Genomic DNA, 26410 nt, shown 5'->3' with positions numbered 1-26410 from the left:
TCATATTATGAAATGTTTAATATTTTCTTCCTGTTACTACAAAATTTTAATATATACTAGCTGCTAGACTGATTATTTTTAGCACTGCATTCTTCTCACTTTTTAAAATAGATGTAAAATTTTTAATAACTATGTCTAATGAAATTATTGCAATTATTTTGGATTTTTATAATAAATGAGGCTCATTTAATTGTCCTTCAGAACCAAACCATATAACCACAATTACAGAAAGAATGCCAAGGCAATTATCATGCTCTACTCTTCTCCAATAACTGGTAATTTCAGCTGCAAATTACATTGCACTAGAACAGATTAAGACATGAGAATAATTTAGTATCTTGTTTGTACAACTTACTTTAAAAAGGATAAATATATTAGATCTATATCATTTTAATCTTACTGGAAGTTTTTAGTAATTTAACTTACAAATTGCATCTTTCACCTTATTTCTAGTCATGTTTATAATATTCTTTGAAATGTACATTAGCACATTGATTTCAAATTTGAAAATGAGGTCGGACATTTTTTGGACCAAAAAAATCTAATCTGGGTAATTGGTTTGACAAAGAGAACTGGCTTTACCACTTATGTTATATGGTAGATATTTTCCATAAATAGAATGATTGAATGTATAGCTCAAAGATTATGAAAAAAATTTTAAACATCTTTATTGGAGTATAATTGCTTTACAATGGTGTGTTAGTTTCTGCTTTATAACAAAGTGAATCAGCTATGCGTATACATACATCCCCATATCTCCTCCCTCTGGTGTCTCCCTCCCACACTCCCTATCCCACCCCTCCAGGTGGTCACAAAGCACCGAGCTGATTTCCCTGTGCTATGCGGCTGCTTCCCTCTAGCTATCTATTTTACATTTGGTAGTGTACATATGTCCATGCCACTCTCACACTTTGTCACAGCTAACCTTTCCCCCTCCCTGTGTCCTCAAGTCCATTCTCTACGTCTGCGTCTTTATTCCTGTCCTGCCCTTAGGTTCTTCAGAACCATTTTCTTTTTTTTTAGATTCCATATATATGTGTTAGCATACGGTATTTATTTTTCTCTTTCTGTCTTACTTCATTCTGTATGACAGTTTCTAGGTCCATCCACCTCACTACAAATAACTCAATTTTGTTTCTTTTTATGGCTGGGTAATATCCCGTTGTATATATGTGCCACATCTTCTTTATCCATTCATCTGTCGATGGACACTTAGGTTGTTACCATCTCTGGGCTATTGTAAATAGAGCTGCAGTGAACACTGTGGTACATGACTCTTTTTGAATTATGGTTTTCTCAGGGTATACACCCAGTAGTGGGATTGCTGGGTCATATGGTAGTTCTATTCTTAGTTTTTTAAGGAACCTCCTGTGGATGCCCTCATGCATCTGTATTTTCATATTCTGGAGGCGAATATTCAGTTTACTTTCCTAGAGGTGGGATTGCTGCATGGAAGAGCAGTGGGCCCTGGAGAGCACTCACTCACACAGAGACTCATAAGAAAAATTGCTACTTTTTCAGGAATTTTGGGAGCCTGCTGTTAAACCATTGATAACGTGAAATCAGTATGGTAGGGGCTTTACCCCCCAGAAACCAGCTGACACCACCTGCCACCCCAGAAAGCCAGTTTACCAGCACACCACTGGAGTAAAGGTGCCAAACTCCCCTCCATTCATGTATTATTTTTCTTTAAACATATTTCTGGATTCATTTTCTGTATCTTGATTTAGAATTTTTGCGTAGTTTACCTTAAGAATGCAAAGACTCTAATTTTTGAAGAGGGGGTATGACATATACATTGCTTTTTAAATAAATTAGGAAACTATCTTGTACCTTCTGAAATAGAGAAATTATATAATTATTAATTCCTTGAATTTATGAAATAATTTTTCCGGAAGCAAAAAACACTTGAAAATTGTTTTGAGTTTCTTCCATATTTATAAGTCTCAGTATTATTTATTTCAGAAGGAAAGTCTGTAGAAGAAAAGTCAAATTTTCAGAAAAATTAACCATTTCATCAGGATTTGGGAATTTATTTTATTAGCACTTTAGGTACCTTTCTTTTATAATTTGAAACCACTTTTCCTACCAACAGTAGTAACTATAATTTCCTTTCATATTACTAATTTTGCATATTTGTTTTTTCCCTCTAACTTTTCTTTTCTTAATTTGTGTGTGTGTGTGCTTGTATGTGCGTGTAATTCACATATGTATGTACATAGACACATGTATTTATTTCTCTAGCATGTCTAGTTTTTCATATATATTTCTAATTTTTCTAGTTCCTTTTTAGTTTTTCAAATATATTCTTTTTGTATACATATATATACATATAAAATTAAAGAGAATGAAGCAAACAAGATGAGTGATAGGAAAGGAAGTTATAACTACCACGGATAGGGAAGACAACTTCTAAAGAATAAAAGAAAGCTATCTAAAGGTCTTGGGTAATTTATTTATTTATCATAAATAGATTCAGGAAATGACACATTCAAGGAAATTTCCTGAATAATGTATATGCAAAACACTAGACACACTGGAGTTGGGCTGTTTAATTTTCCTGCCCACGTTTTCCTTTTCATTATTCTGTTGTTATCACTGTTAGTGCATCAGTCAGGGTCCCATCAGGAAATGATGGCAAACTCAAAGCAGGCAGTTTGAGGAGACTTTAGTAAAGGGACTGGAGGAAACCACTCCACGGCTCAGTGAGCACAGGAGCCAATGTGGAAGGAACACAGAGACGAGTGGAGAGGGTCCCCTGAGGGGGCCGGGACCTCGAGCCAGCTCACAGCTGGCCGTGAGGGGCCTCAAGGACACCTCTAGCCTCCCACTTCTCCCTCCCTCCAGGCTCTTGCAGTGCTCACGGTTGGCTGAACCGACTGGACCACAGAAGGCGAGGGAGACCATTAGTGCCTCCGCTGGGTCAGGCAGAGGAGGTGGGACAAGAGAAGCAGACAGAAGATATCTCTCACATTTGTGGTTCTCCTCAATTCATCCTTCCTGCTCTCTTTGGGTTGACTCTTGCTTTTTTCCCCTAATTTTAAAAAGTGTGAGGATTGAATGCTCAGTTCATTTATTTATCTTATTTTTTTTGTTTTATCACAAAAGCAATTAAACTATACAATATTTAATTACCAATCCTGTGTAGGAACTGACCAATCAGAATTGAAGGATTGGTAATCCCAGGGGAGAGGCTCAGAGTGGTGCTATTTGCCAACCCACTGAAAAGTGTTCCCACGTTTTAACAGTAAGATGGCCAAACCAGTGAGTGATGGCTGGATGCCAATCCCATTTAATGCTACTCATTCTCCTCTTGAGAACAGTTCTGTTTGTCTTCCTTTTCATCGTCATTCATTTCTAAAGTCTGTAACTGCAATTTAGAATTTCTTCTTCACCAAGAAGCTATTTGGGTTCTTAGTTTTAAACTGGTTGAGGTAGCGTTAAAATTCAAACTTGGATTATTAATATCTAGCCTAGTTGCTTTGTGGTCAGAAAATGTCATCCATACTCGTGCCGCATTTTGTAATTTACGACCCTTGTATAGTTGATTTCTGTAAATGGCCCACAGATACTAGAAAACAGAGTCTGTTCTTTGGTTGTCAGGATCTTGAAAGCTTTCCTCCATAGCTGGTTCTGGTCTTTGCTGTCTCAGAGGACATGTAGGGACAGTGTGGGAGATCCGGGCAGAGGAGGGGGCTAGGCAGAAACCACCGTAGTTTCTTCAAAACGCCTGAGGCCCATGAAGGAGAAATGTTTTTCCAGTGTTTCATGGGAGTAGACTCGGGCCCTCTGAGTCAGAGAGAAGGCAGAGTTGGAAGTCACATGGGTGGGTCTGACTGTCATTTTGTGTGATCTTGGTTTGATGAGATGAAGTTTGAATCTGGTGAGATGAAGCAGGTTTTTAAGACCTTAAAGGTCTCAGCTATGGCAGCAAGCAGTCCGTCCAGCTTAGTCATCAGCACTGTTGCCTTTTTCTGTGTTTCCTGGGCCACAATAAGCTGAAAACATTGCCTGGTGCTGCTTTCCAGATGCTTTGTCAGCCCAGGGGCAAAGGTCTCAGCATACATCCTGCTTGCCTTTAACAGAGTGACAGACGCTGTGCCTTTGTCACATACTTAAAGCATCCCTGGACTAAAAGCATCCTTGGACTAGCTATCAAGGGAATGCTGTTCAAAATCTGGTCACAGTGGCATTAGAGTCCTTTGTGACACCGTCTGAACACTCCTACTCTGATCACCCTTTCCTGTTTGTGTCCCAACCCTAGACCATGCACAGGTTTTAATGGCAGCAGCTTATTACCAATTACGCTATCAAATTGGCCCCTGATCTAATAAAAAGAAATCTTTAAATGGACTAGAAAAATTTGAGACTCCCTTACTTTTATCTTCTCTCTGTATTTTGCTTCGTAGACAATTTATGCCTGAGTTCTGATCCAGAACCCAGTACTATAAATTATAATTGAGTCTCAGATTTGTAAAATATATTCTTGGCTCTAGCTAAATGAAGTCCCTCCCTGGGCATGCAGATAAGAAATAGGAAACATGTTTCTTCCTACTTTAAAATGCGTGTGTTCTGTTAAGTAAGATCAGTGTTGGATTATGGTTGAATGTCTACAGCAAATTAATGAGACCTGTTGCAGCTTCTTTCCACTTGTAGGTGAATCTCAGGGCACTAGAGAGGAAGGTATGTCTTACTCCCTCTCGAATCATTGCTTGCAAGGAAGAGGAACCTATTTAAATGATGAAAAACAAAGTAGAGAAGGAACAGTGTTGTACGATCACATGACACATGCCCTTGCAAAATCATAACGGGCGCAGGTTCCTCTCCTGTTTTCTTTCTGGACTGTATTCCTTTGCTTGTCCCTGTACATGTCCTTGCACGTGTCCCTGTACATGGCCTTGAGGTTTGGATGACCTCACAGAACACCCACCACTCAAGTATCTTAGAATCGTCAGGAAAGGAACTCTTGCTGGTTACTGACCAGCCAGTTAATTAGTTGGTGCCACATCCATCTCTGGGAGTCAGTGCTGGCCCAGGAGTGGCGTCATCCAGGGCAAACCTGGCCGCCAGCCGCTGCTCCTCATGGGCATGGAGAGGGAAGAATTTCCCAGAAGAGGAGAGTCTGAGCTGGAAGGACAGGCAGGGAGGCTTGTGCGGTGTATAGGCGGAAGAGGCAGAGTACCACCAAGCCCTAGGAGGAGCTGTATCTTCCCCTCTGGAGAAGACCTGTGTAAATGGCCCAACAGATTCTGTGTCAAAAAGGCTTGTGAAGCTTTCAGAACAGAATTTTGCAGGCGAAAACCGATAGGTCATCTTGTATTTTTAACTTAAAAAAAAATCAATATCAGGATGTTGGACCGTTCAACCTAAGGTATATTTAGATCACGGATTGAATTTTTGTTTCTGAGCAGCAGCATGATCTGAGAGAATGGTGAGAGGAGTCAGGAGGTCCCGATTCTTGTTTCTCTTGCAGCGGCACTGGGTCACCTTGAGAACCCTGCTCTTAACTTCTCTAGAGCTCGGGCTATTTTTTCCAAACAAGAGGAACAGATGTATCATGGATTTGAAAATGACAGTGACTCAGGATAGCACCTCTTGGTGGATGGCCTTATCCTAGGAGCACCTGGGACCTCATGTGTTTTGGTGGAGAAGGAAAAGAGGCAGGGAAAGGGGTGTGGCCGGGCTCAAGGGAAAGCCTGGCTACAGTGTGCCTGTGACACTGCACACATCTCAGTGTCCCCATAGGCATTTTACTGATGGGCTGTTGCAGCCTAAGTCATTGTCTGGATTGATGGTACTTGATGAGCAAAGTTCAAGGTGAAGAAAATGTCATGTTCATTAGTTGGGAGCCAATCCCCAGCAGGGTTGGGAGGTGAATAGGGGAAGGTTCTTTTGGCTGGAGGACATTGGCACAGCCTCAGTCAGTCAGGCAGCCCTCCAGGGCAGTGCTACTCAGGAAACTGAGACAGACTCCGGCAGTGAGTTCTGACACCAACTACCTGGAGCTGGGTCACACTTCACAAGTTACGGCCTCCATCCACCACTGCCACAAGCTTGGGACCCCAAGGTCACTTACACTTCTGACCAACTAGCTACAAATTCAGGAGTTCTCACTACCTCTTCCAGTTCAGTAATTCACGAGAATGACTCAGAACACAGGAAAGTGCTATCCTTAAAATTACAGTTTTATTACAGCAAAAGGATACAAATCAGAACCAGCCCAAAGAAGAGACGTATAGAACAAGGTCTGAGAAGATGACAAGCACAAAGCTTCTAGTGTCCCTTCCATGTGGACAGTGGGTTACCCTACCAGCCCATCACTGTGTGACAATATGCAGAGTCTTGCCAACCAGGGAGGATCACCTGAGCTTTGCTGTTCAGAGTTTCTATTGGGGTTTCATTATTTGGCAGGATTGATTGAATCGTGGGTCCCGTGGTTGAACTTCATCTTCAGCTACCCCCACCTCCCCAGATGTCAGGTTGATATCACGTGACTCAAAGCCCCAACCCTCTAATCACATGGTTGGTCTTCCTGGTGTGACCAGCTCCCATCCTGAGTCATCTCGTGAGTGTCCATTATCTGGGGGGCCACCATCCGTAACCTCATTAGCATAAACTATCAGGGCCTACCATGAGTAGCAAAGACAGTGCTGTCACTTGAGAAGTGTCAAGGATTTAGAGTCTTCCTCCCACAAGCTGGAGACAAGGGCCAGCCCCATTCCTTATTACACAGGAACCCCTAGTCATTTTGGCTTGAGGTGCAGGTGACAAGGTATGGTCCCAGACAACCAGATATTAGCTTCAGGGCAGCAAACAACCCCTTCCTCCCCCCAGGCCTTACCCTAGGATGAAGGGGAGGGGGAGACCAGCTTCTTACGCACTTCCCATTATGGTGCCCCTTGTCTCTAAACATGGGCAGAGTTGGACCAGAAACTCACAGGCTTCACTGTGCGTAATCAGATGTGGCTGGTCTCACAGAAGGAAGTCATGAGAAATGCATATTTATGTCAGATCCTGCACCCCTAGAGGGACATTTGGGTGCATCATTTGGTGGCCACCTATGCAAGATGCTGTGGGCTTGCTGAATGCATTAAAGAATCTTTCTTCAAGGACCTGGAAGCACTTTGAGCACGGTTTATAGGTCCCTTGTCAAATAGAGGGGTTAGTGGTTAATTACGTTGACTAAAAAAATATGCACAACCTAAAAGTCGAGAGTTATGTTTTATTCGGCGGGAATTTTTAGGGCTTCAAGCCCAGGAAGCAGCATCTCAAGTAACGCTGAGAGAACTGCTCCAAGGAGGTAAGTGGAGAGCTACGATATATAGGAGTTTTGCAACAGAGGGCAGGTAGTCGGAACATCAAAAGATTACTGTTAAATAAAGAAAACCAGAAGTCGCAAGTTAAGGAATTTAGTGCTTTTCTGTGTATGGGAAGATGCAAGAGTCTGGACTTACTGAAATCATTCCTTTGATATGCACCTCAGCTCTCTGGGGCCAGTACCGCGTGTTTTCACATCCTGAGTTTCCTCAGGGCTCACCTTAGGGAGCGGATGCAGTCTGATGGCTGCTAGATGGCAGGTATTCTTTCCTTCCTGAGTTTCCTCAGGGCTCACTGGCTCACGTTGGAGGGCTGCAATCGCTGGTGACTGTGACATCCTTTGTTTACTGATAAGGCAGGCAGTATTTCATTTATCAAATACCTGGGCTTAAAGGCTAAGGGAGTTTGGACAGACAGTTGCCAGGGGTCCCATTTCATGTGCCCTAAAGAATGTAATGGTACCTGGTACCACATTAGAGGATTAAGGAGAGTTTGTGGTTTCTGATGCTGAGTTTCCAGGTCATTTTATATTTTGCTGTCTTGGGACAAGGATGACATATATACCAATCAATCAGAGAAGGTACTCTAACTGAAGCCTGTTTGCCCTTCCTAACTCTGGTCAGAACCATGACTTTTTTCTCCCCTTAACCTCTGTATCTCTTGAAGCCTCTAACGCCAAGCCTCATGCATAGCTAAGTGTTCCGTAAATATTTGCTAAATAAAATGTCTGGAGAACTAGCTTTTAATAGTCGAGTTGACTGCATTTTATCATCATACATGATGATGCCAAATGACTTCTGTAGAGACGATTATACAGAATAGATCCTTGCTGCTTGAAATGTGGTCCTTGGACCAGATCCTGTCTTCACCTGGGAGATTATAGCAATGCTGAATCTCAGGCCCCCACCAAACCTACTTAATCAGAGTCTGCATTTTTACAGTTCTGTGGGAAGTTCATATGCATTTGAGTTTAAGAATCCCATTCTAGAACAGTGTTTCTCAACCTTAGTGGCAATTAGAATCCCAGAACAATTAAGTCAGACTTTCTGTGGGTGAAAGCCAGGCTTCAGTATTTTTCACAGTTCCCCAGGAAAACCACTGGGGTAGAGCACTGCAGGTTAGGGGGAAGCAGTCTTGATCAGTTTGGACAATCTGGTGTTTTGATCTGAAATCAGATGCCACCATGACGAACTGAGTCACCTTTCTTTCCAATAAAGTCTGGTTCCATCTCTGTATCTTACACATCTTGCAAAATTATAGAATATTCATGTCTAGGAGGTGCTTTGTGTATGAGGGATTGCACTGGGGGCATGTTTAAGATGAGCTGTTTTCAAAATGTGGACTTTGAAGAGGATGGTTGAAGTGATTTGAGGAACAGCACAAGAAATCTGCAGTGCCCCTGTGTAGGGTCAGATCGTTTAATAATGCTTTCTTCTGCTGCCACTCCTGAATTAGAATCTGGAGAAGTTGTTTTTCTTCTATAAACAGACAAGTTCAGTGGGGGGCAGCTTGCACAGATGCTTCGGTTTACCAAATTAATCTGGAAACCTGATCCGTTTGAGGTTTGTGACCTTCAGTTTATCTTCCTGTAGCCACGAAGTGACCTTCCCGGCCACCTTGGCTTCTGTGTCTCCTTTGCAGGTTCTTCCTCCTTCCCCTGCACTCATGGGGGTGCCTCAGGGCTCCATCCTTGGCCTCCTCTCTTCTCTCCACTCATCACCCTGATGATCCCATCCAGTCTTAGGACTTTCAGTTTCACCTGTGTACTGATGACTTGCAAATTTTTATTCCCATCTCACGCCTCTCCCCTGAATGCCAGAGTTGTTTTTCTTTCTCCACCTGGATGTCTAATAAGCATTTTCAAACATAAAATGTCCAAAACGGAACTCCCGTTTTCCCCTCAAACCCTGCTCCCTCCCCTTCCCCATCTCAGTTCCTGGCAGATCCATCCTTATAATTTTCTCAAGTCAAAAAATGGAGTCATCCGTCTCTTGATCTCACGCTCCACGTGCTATCCAGCAGCAGACCCTTTGCTTCTATCGTCAAGGCATGTGTAGAATCCAGCAACAACTTTCTCGCCACCGTCCTAATCCACACCACCAACACTTCTCACTGGAATTATCGCAGGGGCTCCTAGTTTCTCTCCTTCCTTTTCTCCTTGGTCACCTTCAGGCTGACCATAGCACAGCACTCTGAGGGAGCCCATTACAACTTCTCTGCTCAGATCCCTTCGATGGCTTCCTATCTCTTAGGAGCAAAGGCAGAGTCCTTACTGACTCATGAGATGCCACCTGAGTGCCTCCCTCCCTCCCCTCTCCATCTGCGTCTCCAGGCTTCTTCCTCAGTCTCTGCTCCAGCTTGCCTCCAGCACAGCGGGCTGGCACGCTCCCTCCTCTGGGTTTTTACTCTCGCCATGACTTTTGCCTGGAAAGCTCTGCCCCTAGACAGTCATATGGCTCTCTCCCTCCTTCCTTCCCATCCATCGTCCTCCACTGCCCCTTCTAGGATTCAGCCCTATCACAGCACACCCCCGTGGCCACAGTCCCTATCTCATGTCTGTGCTCTCTTTTCCTCCATAGTTCACATCAATTCCTACAACACTACATAAGTCAATCATTTTTGTTCATTATCCGTTTTCTCACTCTAGAATGTAAGCGCCATGATGGTGGAAAAAGGAGTTTCCACTGTTTGATTCGCTGTTGCGTTCCTAGAATCTGGGAAAGGCACATAAAACAAATGAATGGAAGTAATATTTGCTGTTCAAAGAAAACTAAACCCCATTTAATGTAAAGCATCATGTGTGGATCACCCAGTATTTACCAGGCCCTACTCCATTAGCCATGCATCTATGAGCTAGAGACAGCACCATGTGAAAAGGGATACAGGTAAGAAGTGTTTGTGGAGTCACCGGACAGCAGGATGGAGTGTGGTATGCAGGCAGGAGTGGCTGGGATAATCCTGGAAAAAGAAGGGTGAGGCCAGCCGGTGGAGGGTGTTTATAGTGCTGGCAAGTTTGGATTTGATCCTTAGGCAACGGGGGACCATTAAGTGTTTTAAGCAAAGAGATAACGTGATTAAGTTGATGGTAGGTAAGTACCTCCAGTGGAATTGTGGGAGGATGAGGGAGAATGAAGGCCAGCTGCTGAGATGCTGCAGGATTGTCTAGGGCCTGGCAGTGGAGTGAGGAGGACCCAGGGACTTGCAGAGATATTAAAGGTGATGGGCCTGTTTTTAATAGCCAGAGTCATGACTGGGGAATAAGTCATAAGCACTAGTAATATGAGAAATAGACATTAAACCCACAGTGATATGCTATTTCACATCCATCCAGTTAAAAACAAAGAAGGCTGACAGTAGGAAGTTTGGCAAGATTGTAGGAACATGGGAGCTACCCAGATGATGGGAGAATAAACTGGTTCTGCCCCTTTGGTGAGCACCAGGGCCCCATCTGGCAAGGTGTGGGATGAGAAGTCTTCCTGTTCCAACGAACCCATAACCGTGTATGTTCTCGGGAACCTCTCATACATGTGCATGATGGGGCCCTGGCTATTACAAGAAAGTGAGATTGCTTGTAATAGCAAAAGAAAGAAAAAAACAACTGGAGACAACCTAAGTGCTAGTCAGGAGGAGACTAGATAAATATATTTTGGAATACACGTCAATGAGATATTATAGAATGATTAAACCGGAAATCGACAACTATGTATTAATATAGGTAAATATTCCAAATATAAAGTTGTTATTTCTAAAACGTGAAGAACTTCTTTTCATACTAATGTGAAATCATTCATGCTACCAAAAAGGTTAGTTAAAAAGCAAGAGTAATAATAGAAAATTCTGTCCATTTTCTATGAGATCAATATAGAATATGCATAGGGTACAGTGATTACCAATAGAATATGCCTCTGGTTTGCATTATTAGATTATTTTTAGTTGCAGACATGAAAAGTCAAAACGCTGCTAAATATCATATTTTCTTTTGTAAACCAGATGATAAAAATAACATGTTTTATGTGAATTTAGGGAACATTGGGGTTAAAATGGAAAGGGTTTTGAATAAAAATTAAAAAGCTATAAGCTCTATCCCTGGTTCTGTTCTTCTTCTTAATGCAACTTTGCTCAGATTTATAAACTCCCCAGTATTTCTACTGTTTGTTGTAAAATGAAGACAGGAAAACTTCCCTGACTCCGATGGTATGACGGTGAGACAGTGTCCAGGAAAGGGGCTTTGTAAAGTACAAGTGCCTCTATGCTTGTTGCCATTAATTCACTGCCCAAATGCTGTTGTTGTTTTTAATCTTACTGAAGTAATAGATTTCAAAATAACATTGTCACTCAACCGAAAGGTCAGCAAAACAGTCTGAATTTTTTATGCGTGGACCAAAACAATTAATGTCTGTGTTACTCTGGGTCCTCTGAGCAGGTGCCGAGCTGGGGAGGAGCCTGGGGGGTGGCGCGATGGGGGGGGGTCTGGAAGGCAGAGGGAGCCTCGTGAGCCACAGTGTGATGCTGAGAGTCACCTTACAGAGGAGCCTTTCCCCTCCCAAGAATGGGCCCACCCTGGCATCCCCTGCCATAGCCAGTCCTTGGTGGGAGTTGCCTGTGGAGGCATGGCCTTGGGACTGTGTGAAGGTCATGGGTTCCACCTCCAGCTGTCAGAAATCTGAGAGCTATGTTTTCACGGCTGCTACAGTGTCATGAGAACTACCTATGATCGTGTTTTGTGTTTGATGACCATAACTGCCCTTCCTTATAGCAAAATGACATTAAAAATATATTCATCTAGATGTTATAAGATGGAACTTAATGTCTATTTCAAACTAATGGCCAGTGGTTCTGCTTTATGTTAAATACATTCTTGTCACTGTCAGAAACAATGTAAAATTGATTGACCACCATTTTTAGTGATTATTTACCATTGACCTTGAAGTTTTGGCTAATGAAGTAAGATATAGAGCCAAAGCTCTAGATGCTGCTACAAAATTAAGAACAAAATGATCATTATTTTTAGAGATATGATTGTATCCCTGTGAAATGTAAGAGAAATAGCTCGTTAATTGAATTATTAAGACAGTTTGCAAAGTTAATACTCAGAATATAAAATTAAAAAGTCATTTAAGAGCCTCTTCTTCATAGTGATAATGAAAACATAAACTGTCCATGCATACTCATGAAGAGCAGAAAGTAACACTCTAAAACTGTACTGAGAAGCATAAAAGATTTAATTAATCTACAGACACCCCATGTTCTTTCCTGAGAAAACTGAGTATGTTAAAGTTGTTGATCTGTTTCATGTTAATTCATATACTGGTCACAATGTTATAATTAAAATATACTCAATTTTCCTGTTAATTAAAATATTGACTTAAATTAATAAAATTATTCTAAAATATTCTGAAAGAATAAACAGGCCAGGAGAGGTGGATTTTAAGAGGGCGAAAGAGGAGGAATGAAGTGAGATGAACATTTCCATATTTAAAGCTTCAATAATGAATAAAAATGTGGTCCCAACTCCAGGAAAAGCAATAGCTCCATGAAACTGCATGACTGAGAGTCAGTTCTAACACATGGAAAGTGTGATACATGATAAGGTGCATCAGGTGTCAGCAAGGAAGAGGGATGTTATTCCCGTGCTCCCAAATGAATTACAGAGAGCTGAGGTTTTCACAATAGTGCCATAGTATACTAGGTGGATGCAGGAGGGACAGAGGGGAGGGCTTTCTAAGATTAAAGGCGTTAGAAGGAATCAGAAAGAAGAGTTTTAACTACATAAAATTGGAAATCTTCCATTAATATCCAAATACACAAAATTCAAAGGTAAATAATACACTGGGAAAATATTTGCAACACATACGTTGGACAAAAGCTGAATATTTTAGGGTGCACAGAGCTTACATTCTTAAGTAAAAAATAACACCCCAGTTCATCAGATGAGCACTCAAAAAGCAAGAGCAGACAGTTAACAAAAGGGCAATAGAAGGCTGAAAGTATAATCAGGAGATAGAACCATGAGAACACCCAGTGTTGGTAAGTGTGTGTGGAGACAGCACTCTACGGACTGTTACTTGGGGTATCAATTGGTGAGGCCTTTGCGTAAGGCCACTTGCCAGTACGTAGCCATGGACTTTAATCCAGCCATACTCATTCAGGCCATAATTTTTCCTGCACAAATAACGCAAAATGCAGAAAATATTTTTTGTGCATGCAAAGATGTTTGTCCCATCATTATTAAATAGCAGAAATATAAAAACCACCTAAGTGTCCAAAATAGGGAACAAGGAACTAAATTATGGTATGTTTCTCAAAGACCTCCATTAAGATTTATTTATGAAAAAATCTTAACAGCATTGGAGATGCTTATATTTTATTGAAAAATTGGAATATAAAATGATACAGACGATATGTCTTAAGACAAAAGAAAAGGGAAAAAATAACTGCAAAGAATATACTAAATTGTTAACAGTGATAGATTCGGGATTATGGGGGTCTTTTTTTCTTCTGTTTTCTGCTTTTTATAGCATTTGGATTTTCCACTATGAAAATGACTTATAATTTTAAAAAAAGGAAGAACTAACAATGCTGTGTTGAAACCAGGTGTAAAATGGCTATAATTTAAACTCAAGAGGAATTTAATTTTTACTCACTTTCTGGCAAATAAGCTGCATTTCCGTCATTGATTGTTCTCACCTTCCTTAAAATGAAGTCTTTGCACCAGCTGACACCAGGCAAGAGCTCAGTTTTTACAAATGTGCTTTACAATGTAGTGGCATTTGTGAGACTCATTATAAAATCCACTGCCATGGAAAATATTCCTCAAAGGACAAAATTCAAAACTTCTGTTAAGAAAGAGGATAGGACCATCAAAACAATAACTGATTCAGGCAAAAATAATTAATGGATGCTATAGGAAGTGGGTGAAAGTTTAAGGGGTAATAGTGTATTTACGTAATCTCAAAGTATCTCTCCACAAGATACTTACAATTACAAAAGATAAAGTAGTAACTTCACAGTGGAGAAACCTGGCAGACGCCACCTTGACTAAGTAATCAAAGTTAACATCACCAGAACTGGGACTAGTGACAGCATCTGCATCGGATATGGTACACGGAGAGTGAGCATGGCTTCCGTGGTATTCCCGCCCAAAGTACATAACCTGAATTCGAGTCACAAGGAAACATCAGACAAACTCAAGGTGAGAAACATTCTACAAAATCACTGGCCTGTACCCTGGAAAACGATCAGTGTCATGAAAGACAAAGAAAGACAATTGAATGTAACACGTGATCTTGGATCTTGGATTTTCCTTTGCCATGAGGGACATTACTGAAAAAAATGGAAACATCTGAATAAGGTCTGTAGATCAGATAATAGAACTATGTCAAGGTCAACTTCCTAATTTTTATAATTGTATTATAGTTATGTAAGGGAATTTCTTGTTTTTAGGAAATATACACCAAAGTATTTAGGAGTAAAGGGGCATCCTGTCTCTACAGATTCCTTTTTCTGAATGGTTCAGGAAAAAATAGATATGCACACATATGTCTATATATAAGTATGCATAATCATATAAATTATATATGTGTATATATACACATATATGCAGAGAGAGAAAGGAAAAACTGTAGCAAAATATTAACGTTTGGAGAATCTGTGTGAAATATTTTAGATCATTCATTGTAATATTCTCGTGACTTTTCTGAAAGTATTTAAAACATGTCAAAATTAAAGCAGAAAGTGGCCAGTTGATTGCCTGCTTAGCCAAGCGCTAGTACATCTTTAGGACCCTGGCTGGAGTATAAAGGCCCCTTATCTCTTAAACTTGACACAGCTTTTTCTCACTGAGCGCTCTCTGTCTTGTTAGACAACAGGTGCCACGCGTCTGGTGCTGCTAAGGCCTTTCTTTCAGTTTTCCCACCCATATCTGTTGACAGGGCTAGGGAGTAGTTACAGTTATAATCCTCATGTACAAGTAAGAAAACTACCATTTAGAAAGGTTAAGTAACTTGCTCAAGAATCTAGAGCCAGAAGTGGCAGAATGAGACTGAACTTGGGTTCCTCCACCTCCCTCTGCTCTTCTGTCTGTTCCACATCTGGAAATCATCTGTCTCTCTCATCAAAACCCTTTCAGTGTAACTCTTTTTACCAATCTAAAAGCATCTGCGTGGTCTCTGCACACAACGTGGATTTCCAGGATTGATATGTACCAGGGCATGTTACCTCACTTTGCTCAGTGTCCCACCACTAAAATCACGTTGAAGTCTTGCCCTAAAACCCCTTAAACGAATGGATTTTGGATAGGGAAAATGAAGCAGTGAGCTATTTCGTTAAGTCTGTAGATTTGAGATCCTTTGAGCTCTTTGGCTTGATATGAGCAATCCCTAACACACTCTGGCTCTGTTTTGTCAGAAGCCTCTCCTGGCCATGGTAGACGGTGAGAAGAGACCAGACACTAACCTCTCCTGGCAGGTCTCTTCTTACTCCCTCCCTGTTCCAGCTGCTGTGATGTGAGACTGCTCTTCATTCTGAAGTGTAAATGCCTCCAGGAGGACCCAGTTTAAGTCTGTTAAACTCCAATATTATAATTGTGTTAGTGCCCTAATTCGGACTTGCTGTTTGCCAGCTAAGAGATTGAAAAGGACTCAAGACAGCAGATTCAAGGAGGAGAAGTAGCCCTTGGATGGTGCTAGAGGCTTACTTCCCCTGGTTTTCTCTGCTTTGGCATAAAAACTTAATAAAATACAAGAATTTAACTATGAGCCCTTAGCAACAACACAGCATTGCAGCTGCAGAGTTGAGGCCAACCTTCCTCTCTTATGAGCAGAGAATGCTCTCTCTCCTTGTGGGAAACATTGAGGAGGAGATAGACTATGGGTTCTGACATGACAACTACTGGAAGAAATTTGATCTGGGAGTTGACAGTAACTGGGGAAAAATGACCATAAAGAGTTTGGAGTTTCAGTGAAAGAGAGAAACCGGCAAAAAAAAAAAAAAAAGAAAAAGGAAAAAGTAGAGGACTTGGTTGATTGGGGTGGTTTGAATGGGACACAGGAGAGAAGAAAGATGCCTCTTAGATCGTTGCCACCTTGCAAGTCTATACTTATACCAAAATCTCTCCCCATTTCATGAAATATAAGATCTTTCTTTCAAAGAAGGTCAGTTTAGGGAAATGCCAAGTGCTGGTTGGCATAGAGTAATCAGGATGAACTACCTCCCACTGAGTAGTAGGGTTCAATTCAGAAGAGGGGTAGAAATGGAAGCTGGGTGTGCACTGCATTAGCCTGTTTTGCTGGTTATGTTGAGAAGCACACATCCACACAGCTTTCTTCTGCTGCTTGGGCTGTGAAATAAACACGCACAAGATCTCAAGGACTTCCTCCACAAGTGTTTATTTCTCACTCATATCACATTTAGGCTGTGGGTCAGCTGCCGCGCACCTTCACTTTGTGAGTTGGGTTCAGATGTGCTGCATATGTCTTCTTTCTTCTGAAGTGTAGGCTGAAGACACAGCCCAGTCTAGAAGTAGAACATGCTGCTGTTGCGGGAGAAGCAGTAAGAGCAGGAGGCTGGTGTAAACTCATGATGCCTCTTAAAAGGCCTCTCATGATGCTCAGAAGTGAATATCACATTTGGTTGGCCAAAGCGTATTACATATTACATGGCCAAGTCCAAAACCTATGAGTTGGGTGTGTATACTCTCCCCACAGGCATCACGGGCAAGTCCCATGGCAGGAGGGTTGTATGATGCTCCTGAAGAGGAGAATGAAACGATTGATGGATGGATTATGATGATAATGTGCTGTGTAATAGTGAATGGTACTACTGTCACTGCCAGCTCTCCTTTTATTAAGTTATACCTCTATTTGTATTTATTTATTGTGACAGAAAACATGAGGTTTCCAGATCAGAAAACAGACTGTTTACCATAGCAATCTTATCATCATTTCCCCATGCTCAGCTCCCCATGGGGTGAAGTGATGGGAGCCAGATGTTCCCTGCACATACAGGGATTTGTGCCACAGGAGAGAAACCCGGAAATTATGACTCAGAGATTAAACAGGAGCTGCAGGCACATCTGGCCCTCTTACCCTCTGGAGAGAAAAAGGGAGGACCTTTGTTCTGGAATATAAGAAAATCTTCTCTGGGAAGACAAGGCAAAAGACTCTGGGATGTAAATAGATGTCTCCAGAGGAGATACGACTGTATCTTTCCAGAGATCTCTGTCCTTGGGGTAACCACCTATAATCCTTTAACCCAGATGCCAGTGTTCTCTGCTCAGAAACTTGAAAATATTCATAGAGCGTTTTTCCTGGCACTTGAGCTTTTTAACTTTCTGACTTTTGTTGCTTAGGTTTAGTAGACCCAAGCTTTCAGAGTTGTGGAAATTGGTCCCCATAGGTTCACAGTTCTCAGTGGGTAAATATTCCCTTTGGCTGAAATACTGAGACCAGGTCCAAAATCGAACACTCCTTCTCCCTGCCCAGCTGGTTGGCATTACGGTGTTGGATATTACATTTGGAAACTCTTTTTATGTCTTTGTACATCATCAATGTGGACACAGTACAGTTGGATATTATCATTGCCTCAGAACCTCAACACCTTATTATCGAATGATTTATTTACATTTAGCCCCCAGGAGTTTTGAGATGCTATTGTGGAAGAGACAAGGTTTGGCCACACGCAGTCACATATATCTGGGTCAGCATACGCCTGTGGATTTTTTTTATCTTTAATGGATTATGTATTCAAAGGAAAGCTGCTATTGCTTGCTTTTCAATGTCTGAGAAACACTTTTATGTGTCTGTGGAGTCTTAAAATATTAGCCAGTGGAAAAATACAAGACTGAAGAAAATGGGGTGACATCCAGTTACCAAGCTGACTAATGGGTCGTGATAGATTTTACTGGATGCCTCTCTCTCCTCCCAGAACAAGTTCCATAAAAATAATTCTATGAAAAGCTTCCAGAAATGATGCAAAACGATACTGTTCTGGAACCCAGGAATAGTGATCGATATATCTGACTCCAAGACTGATTTCCAGGATACAAAGTGGGACTGGGACCCTGAAGACCAGGGCCAGACCTCTGCCTGCCCGCACACTCCGCCTGCCCTCGGTAGCTCCAGGCCTGTACCAACCAACCTCCTAGGCTCCATTTGCTCCACTCTTCCTGTTCTCCCTTGCGGTCTTCCACTCCCCAAAATGGGCAAAGCTGGAAGTGGATATATAGATACAATGGGCATAATAAGAGCTGTGATGCCCCCCAGTAAGAAAAGGCAGATTCAGGGATAGATGTGGGAACAGATGATAGTTTCTGGCAAGAGGAGGAGAAGCTTCCTCAGATTATCCAGAAATCAGCTTCATTGCAGGAGTCTGATAAGCAGCTAAGGAACAGCTAGCATCCCTCCTCAGCCTGCAAGAGCAGGTTGTGCTGGACAAACACAAGGTTAGTTAGAGGCGTTACAAATTCAATGCAATGCGGCCTCACCAGTAACAGCTCTCCTCCAGCTACAATCCTGATCAAATTCTCATGACCCCCTCTGCCCCCACTCTGATCGTGTTACCTTTACATCTTGCCTGGATTCTTCAAGGTCTCCCAACTTCTTCCCTTGCCCTTTCTTCAGTGTGTTCTTAAACCAGCAGCCAGAGATAACCCTGTTCATTGCCAGGCAGGTTGTGTCACTCCCTCCTTAGAGTTCTCCAATGACTCCCCGCCTTGCTCTGTGTGGACACCAAAGCCCTTCCACTGAACTAGGAACCTTACCACCAGCCAGCCCCTCATCACATCTTCAACTTTATCTCCTACTATTCTCCCCTCTCTTCGCTCTGGCCACATTGGCCTCCTTGCTGTTTCTCAGAAGACCCAGGCACTCTCTACCTCAGGACCTTTGCACTTGCTGTTCCCTTTGCCTGGAGTGTCCTTTCCCTGGACATCTCATTGGTCACTTCCTTTTCTTCCTTCCAATCTTTACTCAAAAATCTCTCCATTTTTGAGAAACCCAGTCTAAAATGTCACCTCCTACCCACATCTTAACACTTCGTTTCTCGTTTCTTTCTTCTTAAAATTTCCTACCACCTAACGTGTATCTTACTTATTTATTATGATTTTTGTTGTTCTCTCCCTCAAACATGAGCTCCACAGCCAGGGCTTGTAGTCTGTGGTTCACTAACATTGCCTCATTTCCAGGGCCAATCCCCTGCCAGACCCATGGTCCAGGCCCAAGTCTTGACCACACTTGTCTCTCCAAGGCCTGGCCACAGGACACCTGCCTCAGAAGACCTGGACAGGGAGAGTGCTCACCTGGAACTGGGCAGAGCTTTGCCCAAGGGCGTGCAGAGCTCTGCCCCTTAAAATGCTGCAGGAAGAGGCAAATCCCATCCCCAAGGGCTCCTCCCTGGAGGGGGACCCCACAGAAACCCACTGCCCCTACTCCAGCCCTGGCTGCAGGAGAAGGAGATTTGGGCCCTCCCTAGAGAGGGGCATAGGTGGGATTCTGCCCTCCCTGGCTTTTGGTGGACCCCAAACCATGCTCCTGGATGGGATAACTTAATGCATAAAACCTTCTCATATTCATTTGTTAGTTTAATCCAACTAACAATATCTATGTGATGTTTATGTTCTAGAAAGTGGCACTTGAGTGTAAGTATGAAGTTCCACTGAATCTTGGGCAGGGAGTGTGGCCAGCACTCCCTGGGCCCCCTGCTTTGTAAACCCATGGTTGTAACCATGATGCTCTCGTAGGTGTCTCCCATGTCCCATTTGGGGCCATAACAACACAGCTCTCCAGATTCTAGACAGATAAAAACGCAAGCATAGCTAGGAGATTTTTGAGAAGAACTTACTTCAAAAATTAATGAAGGAGGTACTTGTGCTACCCAATGAGATATATTATTATAAATATTAACACATAAGTTTATATGTTTTAGTCTGTGTAAACTGATGCACAACTGAAAACTTTGTGTCAGTATATGAATAGAAAAAAAAACATAGAAGAGATTGATAATCCTGAAATACATGTGAGTTTATAACAAACTTAGTATGTTCTAGCATATTAAATGAGTGCTTAACTAATAGCACTTGCAAACCTATTTGGGGGGCAGAAGCCTACAATGAAAGAGATAGTCAATAGAATAAGCCACACACAAAGATAACTTTCAGAAAGATTAGGCTATAAAGAGGAAACTTAAAAAGCGAAAAAGGGTGTCTATTTACCTGAAGGGAGGCTGGGGCTTCAGATGTGACAGGAAGAGGGAAGGTACATTCTCCTCAGTGTCTTCACGGTATTTATGACCAAAATAAACTTTAAATCACTGAACAGAAATTGCCTGGACCCTCCCTGGCTCTTCAATTCAGTGACCTGAGGCATTCTGTGTATTCAGTTTATCTGTTCAGTGTTTCTTAACAGATACACTAGGATGTTGGTTCCTTGAGAGCAGGGGCCAGGTCTGTCTGACCTCTGAAGCCCGGTGCCTGGGTCTGAGTCCTGGCTCTGCTCCGTACTCTTTGTGTGACGTTGAGCACATGACATAACCTCTCCATGCCTCAGTTTCCTCATCTGTAAAATGTAGACAATACTAGCACTGCCCTGTGGGGTCACTGCGAGGACTGAGTGAATTCGTATCCATAAAGGACTTCAAATGATGCCTGGCGCGTGGAAAGTTATATACATGCTGGATGGTAGCTTTCGTCACTGTATTTTCTGGTGCTGAAGTGATGCCGGGTGCATGGTGAATGGTCAGTAAGCGCTGAATGACTCTGAGCCTGCTTTGCTATAAGGCACCTCTCTGACTGCCTCAGGCTACAAGCGAATCCCACCCCTCAAAGGCAACCGGTGACAGATTTTGAAAATAGAGGCAGAAAAGCAGTTCACCAGCCTTTTTGTTTTTCTTCTGCCACTTGGAGCATGAAAAAGCACTGAACAGGACAAAGTCTGTTTGCAAACCCATGATGGGTAAGTGAAATGAGTTACTGAATCCAGTGGCAGCGAGCCCCTAGTTGCGGAGGGCAGAGTTAAGCCCATATGTTTTGTATAATTCTGTCCCATCATACTGCTTACAATACAAGGGAAATGTTTTGATAGTCTGTCACTGAACTCTGTTTTTAATGAAAACATCCTGGGATCAGCTCTTATTCTTAGAAGACGGCTTTGTTGTGGAGTCAGTCAAGTATGGAGTTCTATTCTGAGCGTTTCCTCATCACAGATGTCCTTCGATGCAACGTGAAGGTTGGGGAAGAGCGAACAGCCCTGGCCAAGCAGCAGGAACTCACAGCACTGGGAGGGAGGGAGGGAGTAGTGGGGAGAGGACCCAGCCCATGGCCATGAACGCTGACCCCGGCAGAAGGGCTGGCTGCGGGCTGCCCCGACCCTGTACTCACCACCTTGGCTGTAGGGCTCAGCTTTACTCCTCCGCCTGGCACTGCCCCTCTGCCGCTCAGAGTTGGGGGTCTGAGGAACAAGGTTCGGGGACGGGGGAGGCCGCACCCACGCATTTATGTCGCCTGGTCATGGAGTTGGAACTGCCTGTCTGAGGACACACTGGCCATCTTTGGAAACAGTCTTCCTTAGAACCAGCGTGAGTCCATCAGCTTGGGAAGAAAATGTCAGATGGGAAGTTTTGATAGTAATAATGCATTATGATTCGTAGAGATTTAGTCAGGGGTATGCTGCAGAACTAGAGAAATATATGAATAAATGAAAAATTAAAATATGTTAAAATGAGTGTTAAGAAAATGAATAAATAGCTCACTGGCTATGACACCAAGTCCATGCTCTTCAAGTAAAGCCTGACCTGTTTGTCAAAGCCTTTTTCTTCAATTTGAGAGATGATCTATAAGAAAAGAGGGACCTAAGAAATTGGAAGACATTGTAAGTCAGTAATGACAGAAAATGATGCTCTTCGATACTGGCTCATGAAGAGACCTCCTCCCAGGAAAACAAATTCGATGATAATAAAACCCTTAAGGTTGTGTGATAGTCAATCTTATGTCTCCTGAGCATTTAACTGGGATCCAGACAAGGGACCAAAAGAGATGAGCTTGGGATGAAACAAAACCAGTCAGATGGTAAAAACAGTAGCACTGATGGGCCCTTGGTCACAAAGTTGAACACAGGACCAAACCGCCGTTTGTTTCAGCATCCTATCCTCACTGCTGTCAGCTGACGAGTCCTTGTTGTGATGCCAACAGGAGGGGGTGATCTAGTGAAACTACTGAATACTTGTTCTTGAGATCTCCCAACGAGAATCGTTTTCTTAAATTAGCAAATGGAATTTTTCTGGTCTCTAAGAAGAAATAAGTTTTTCATAGTCTCATTCAAAACACGTACAAGGGAATGTAATTCGTCCTTCCCAGGGAGTCTGGTGTGGTATCCTGGGAGTTTCCCCCGGTGGCAGGAGCGCATATCCATTGATCTGCTCATTCACTCAGTCAACAAATATTTATCAGATGGTGGTCACTGGGCTAGGGTGTTTGCAGGTGATAAAAAGGAGGGTATTAGATTTTGTTGAGGGCTTGAGGCTTCTGAAATGGAAACTGGAGGTCTTTAAATGTCTCTGCAACTTGGCATCCTTCATCGGAACTCAGCAGATTCTAGGTGTCAATCATCCGTACTGAGGACAAGTTAAAGTGATTGATAGTCATGATGGTGGGGTGATTGAACTAGCTGACCGGGTTTCTGAAGATAAGAGATACATCCATTTAAAGGTAGTGTAAATTCTTTTTCAGTATCACAAACCTCGTTTGAGGGCCAGCAACTCTGGGGCTCCTTTCCCGTGATGCCCACCTACAGGCCAGAAGGACCGCAAAGACCTGGCCACCCAGAAGGTGGCACCTAGGTTAGACTTTCCTCAGAGGACTCCTTAGAAATGAGGAATCCAGTGCCAACCAGAATCTCTGGCTTTCTTCAGGGATGAGGTTATGAGTGACTTTTCTTCGTATTATCTGTATGGCTTGGCTTTTTAAACAGCAAATGTACACTGTTTCTATAATTACAAAAAAAGTTTTCAAACGGTGTCATCTTGTATGTTGCCCACTTTCATCCATTCCACCTGTGAACGATCTTGATCTCTTCCTCAATAATCCTCCACTTATCAGATGCTGACAGAACGGAACAGGAGGGAAGCAAAACGAAAACAAGTTTGTTTTAGCACGTGATACATCACCGTGTGGTCTGAGGGCCAGTGTCATGCTTTCTGGATTGGGTTTTTAATCTTAGCCCATTTGGATTGGGGCGGGATCAATATTGGCCCTGGAGTAGTATCTTAACTGGTTTATTTGATTTTTAATGATGGTAACTTCTAACCAGGTGACATAGTAGCGGAGGCACAGTGTCCCCTCCTTTCCATATTTCACAGCTTTTGCCACCTTTCAGCCTCGACCGATAGAATGGCACTGTCGGAGGTTTTTAAACAGGTTGCTAGTGTGGATGCCAGGGGCTTGGAGAGCTGACGCAGGGACCCGTGAAGGAGCAGCTCGTCGAGCACTGTCCTTGCGATGCAGTCCCTGCTCTCCTGGGGCTTCTACCGCAGGCACTGCTGCCAGGGTCTTCGTGTGTGTCCTTCCCACTTGACTTCCCTGCCGCTCTGTGCGCTGGGCTCCAGTAGTGTTCCCCAAGGGTCACAGCAATAGAAGAAGTGGCTAGAGCTGCATTAAATCACTGAGAAGAGCCCCTGTGGATTTATAAAGCTTAGGCGGGTTGAAAGCAGAGGATAGAGACATATCTGGTTGCTTTCATGTAGACAGGTCACTTGGTGCCCATTTCATTCCTTAATTTCCTTGAGCTCCAGCTTACTCCTGAGGGGAGCGGTTTCTCTCTGGGTCCTCTTTGGTAGGGTGGCATGGAATTTGGGGATCTAGAGATGGGTCCCTTTTAATCTCATTCACTCTGTCTATAAAGTCTCCACTTCTGCTCTCCTCCTTCTTTGCCAGAGTCCAGCTTTGCAGTTAAACAGTTAGTAAACTGTAAGGAAACAATTTACGGTAAACTGTAAAATGAAATACACCAGTATCTCCAGGGCTGAGTGCTAAATAGGTAACGTCTAATTTGAATGGTCTTTTTTTTCTTTTCTGCTTACTCTCCTAATGTGTGTGTGTGTGTGTGTGTGTGTGTGTGTGTGTGTGTGTGTGTGTGTGTGTTTTATTAATTGGTTCAACATTTGGCTTAGGGCAGATGCAACAAAAGGCTCCTTTTATATCTTCTGAAGTCTAGACTGTGAGTTCCTCAAGGGTGTACACAGTCCCTGATGATTCATTCATTCACTTGTCCAATTCTCATTGCACATAGAGAGCACTCCTTGTACAGCCCCAGCTCTGAGAATTCCAGGTCATCTTTGCAAGACAGATGTTAAATAAATTACATACCTAGTTCTTTAGAATTATTTTCAAACCTGCTAAAATAAATACAGAGCTCTGTTCCAGCGGCATGTGTTCTGGCCGGGTGTGAGAGGTGGGGCAGGGTGGTCCCAGGGAGACCAAGACCTGAAGGTTGTGGAGAGGAAAGGGCTGAGGGAAGCGTGTTTCAGACAGAGGGAACAGCATGCTGCAGCCTCCAAGAAAAGAGAGGCGAGTGCCTCTGAAGGCTGTGAAACTCCCCGAGTGGCCAGAGGGTGGGGAGAGAGGGAAGCAGCGGGGCCAGGGAGGAAGCAGGGCCAGATCCATTTGGCATGTTTGTCTGCAGTAAGTGTCAAACTGGTATTTAGCACTTTAGCCTAAAAGAAGTGTGAAGCCACCAAAGCAAGGAAGTGGCGTGCTCAGATGTTCCCTTTTTAAGAAACGTTCTGCCTGTTGCAGAGAATGTCTTTGGGGTGGGGCTGGAGACCAGTTAGGATCAACTGAGACTGGGAAGGAAAGGGAGGCTTGGGCCATTACGGAGAAGGTAGAAATGGTGAAAAGCAGATGGATCTAGAATGGTTAAGAGGAACGAGTGAGTGAACTGGGGGCTTGGTTGGATGTAGAGGATGGTCTGGGGGAGACAGAGGACCTGAGGTGATGCCAGAGTTCCCAGCGGGAGACCCAGTGGATGAGGAACCCTGACTGAGTCAGGCTTGAGGATGAAGATCCTGAGCTCCTTTTGCACTGTGTTTGGAGGGGCTCTGAGAAGTCCCGGGGGATGCTGGGTTTGGACTTCAGATGAGAACACTGAACTGTCAACGAAACGTGGATGTTGTCAATATTGAGAGAGTCATCGCGGCCATAGGTGGGAATAGGGGCCCTCGTGTGGATATAGGAGGGTCTGGGGACTTCCAACATGGGAAAGCCTGCAGATGGAGCTCAGCTGGGAGCAGCCTAAGAGCAGCTGGGAGGCCAGTGGTCATGTCAGGGAAAGGGGCCTCACCCATGCAGAGCCCAGGAGCGCCCAACGTGACGTTGGCATAGAGCGGGATCTTAGAATACGGAGGCTGAACCTCTCTCTCTTTCCTATCCAAATCTGCTTGGACCAGGGACGGGAAGATAATCCAGGCACACAAAATGCAAGCTTGCAGCTCATTCTTACACGAATCCATTTATCAGCAAAGCTTCAGGTTTCACTGGGGTTTGGGAAAGCTGGATCGCATACTGCTTTCTTCTGGGATAAGGGTGTATTGATTACTCTGACCACAACTGTACCTTCAGAGGAAGATGAGTGAATAAAATGAGAATTTAAAACTCAGGAACCAAAGCGATCCCCAGATGAAGAGGACCCTGGTGGAATACCTACACCTGGCATCTCTCTGTTCAAGTCCTAATTTTTGACGTGGTTTCTCTATTTAAAGTGCTGATGGCGTGACGAGTGACTGCCGTTAGGGGTGACACCCTGCAAGGGGATGGGGCTTCCTCTTGAGTCTTTGACATCTGAGTAAATGCCTGAGTGACTAAAGGCGCCTAGATAAGTCAGTGACACTTTCAGCAGTTTAACTACAGATCTGGTTGTTTTCTGGTTGAGGGGGTCTTACGAGTGGAACGTATCTGAGGACGCTTTTAGGTAGTTTTCTCAGAAGGCTGGGGGAACAGAACTTTCCCTCCCTTCAGATCCCACACCAAATCCTTGTTTCCTGAAAAGGAAAACTAATTTTTCTTCTAGACCCATGATTCTTACCCCTTAAATTTTAAAAATCCAAGTCA

The 26410-nt window shown here is 43.2% G+C and overlaps 1 protein-coding gene across 3 annotated transcripts in view; it reads left to right on the top strand.

Moving 5' to 3' along the window:
* HECW1 (HECT, C2 and WW domain containing E3 ubiquitin protein ligase 1) overlaps positions 1–26410 on the top strand; it is a 477497-nt gene that overhangs the window by 128043 nt on the left and 323044 nt on the right. The gene's annotated exons all lie outside the window — the stretch shown is intronic.

The sequence above is a fragment of the Pseudorca crassidens genome, chromosome 8 (assembly GCF_039906515.1).
Source record: "Pseudorca crassidens isolate mPseCra1 chromosome 8, mPseCra1.hap1, whole genome shotgun sequence".
Lineage (NCBI taxonomy): Eukaryota > Metazoa > Chordata > Mammalia > Artiodactyla > Delphinidae > Pseudorca > Pseudorca crassidens.
Note: the sequence above shows the minus strand (reverse complement) of the source record. Positions and strands in the feature narration are given on the sequence as shown.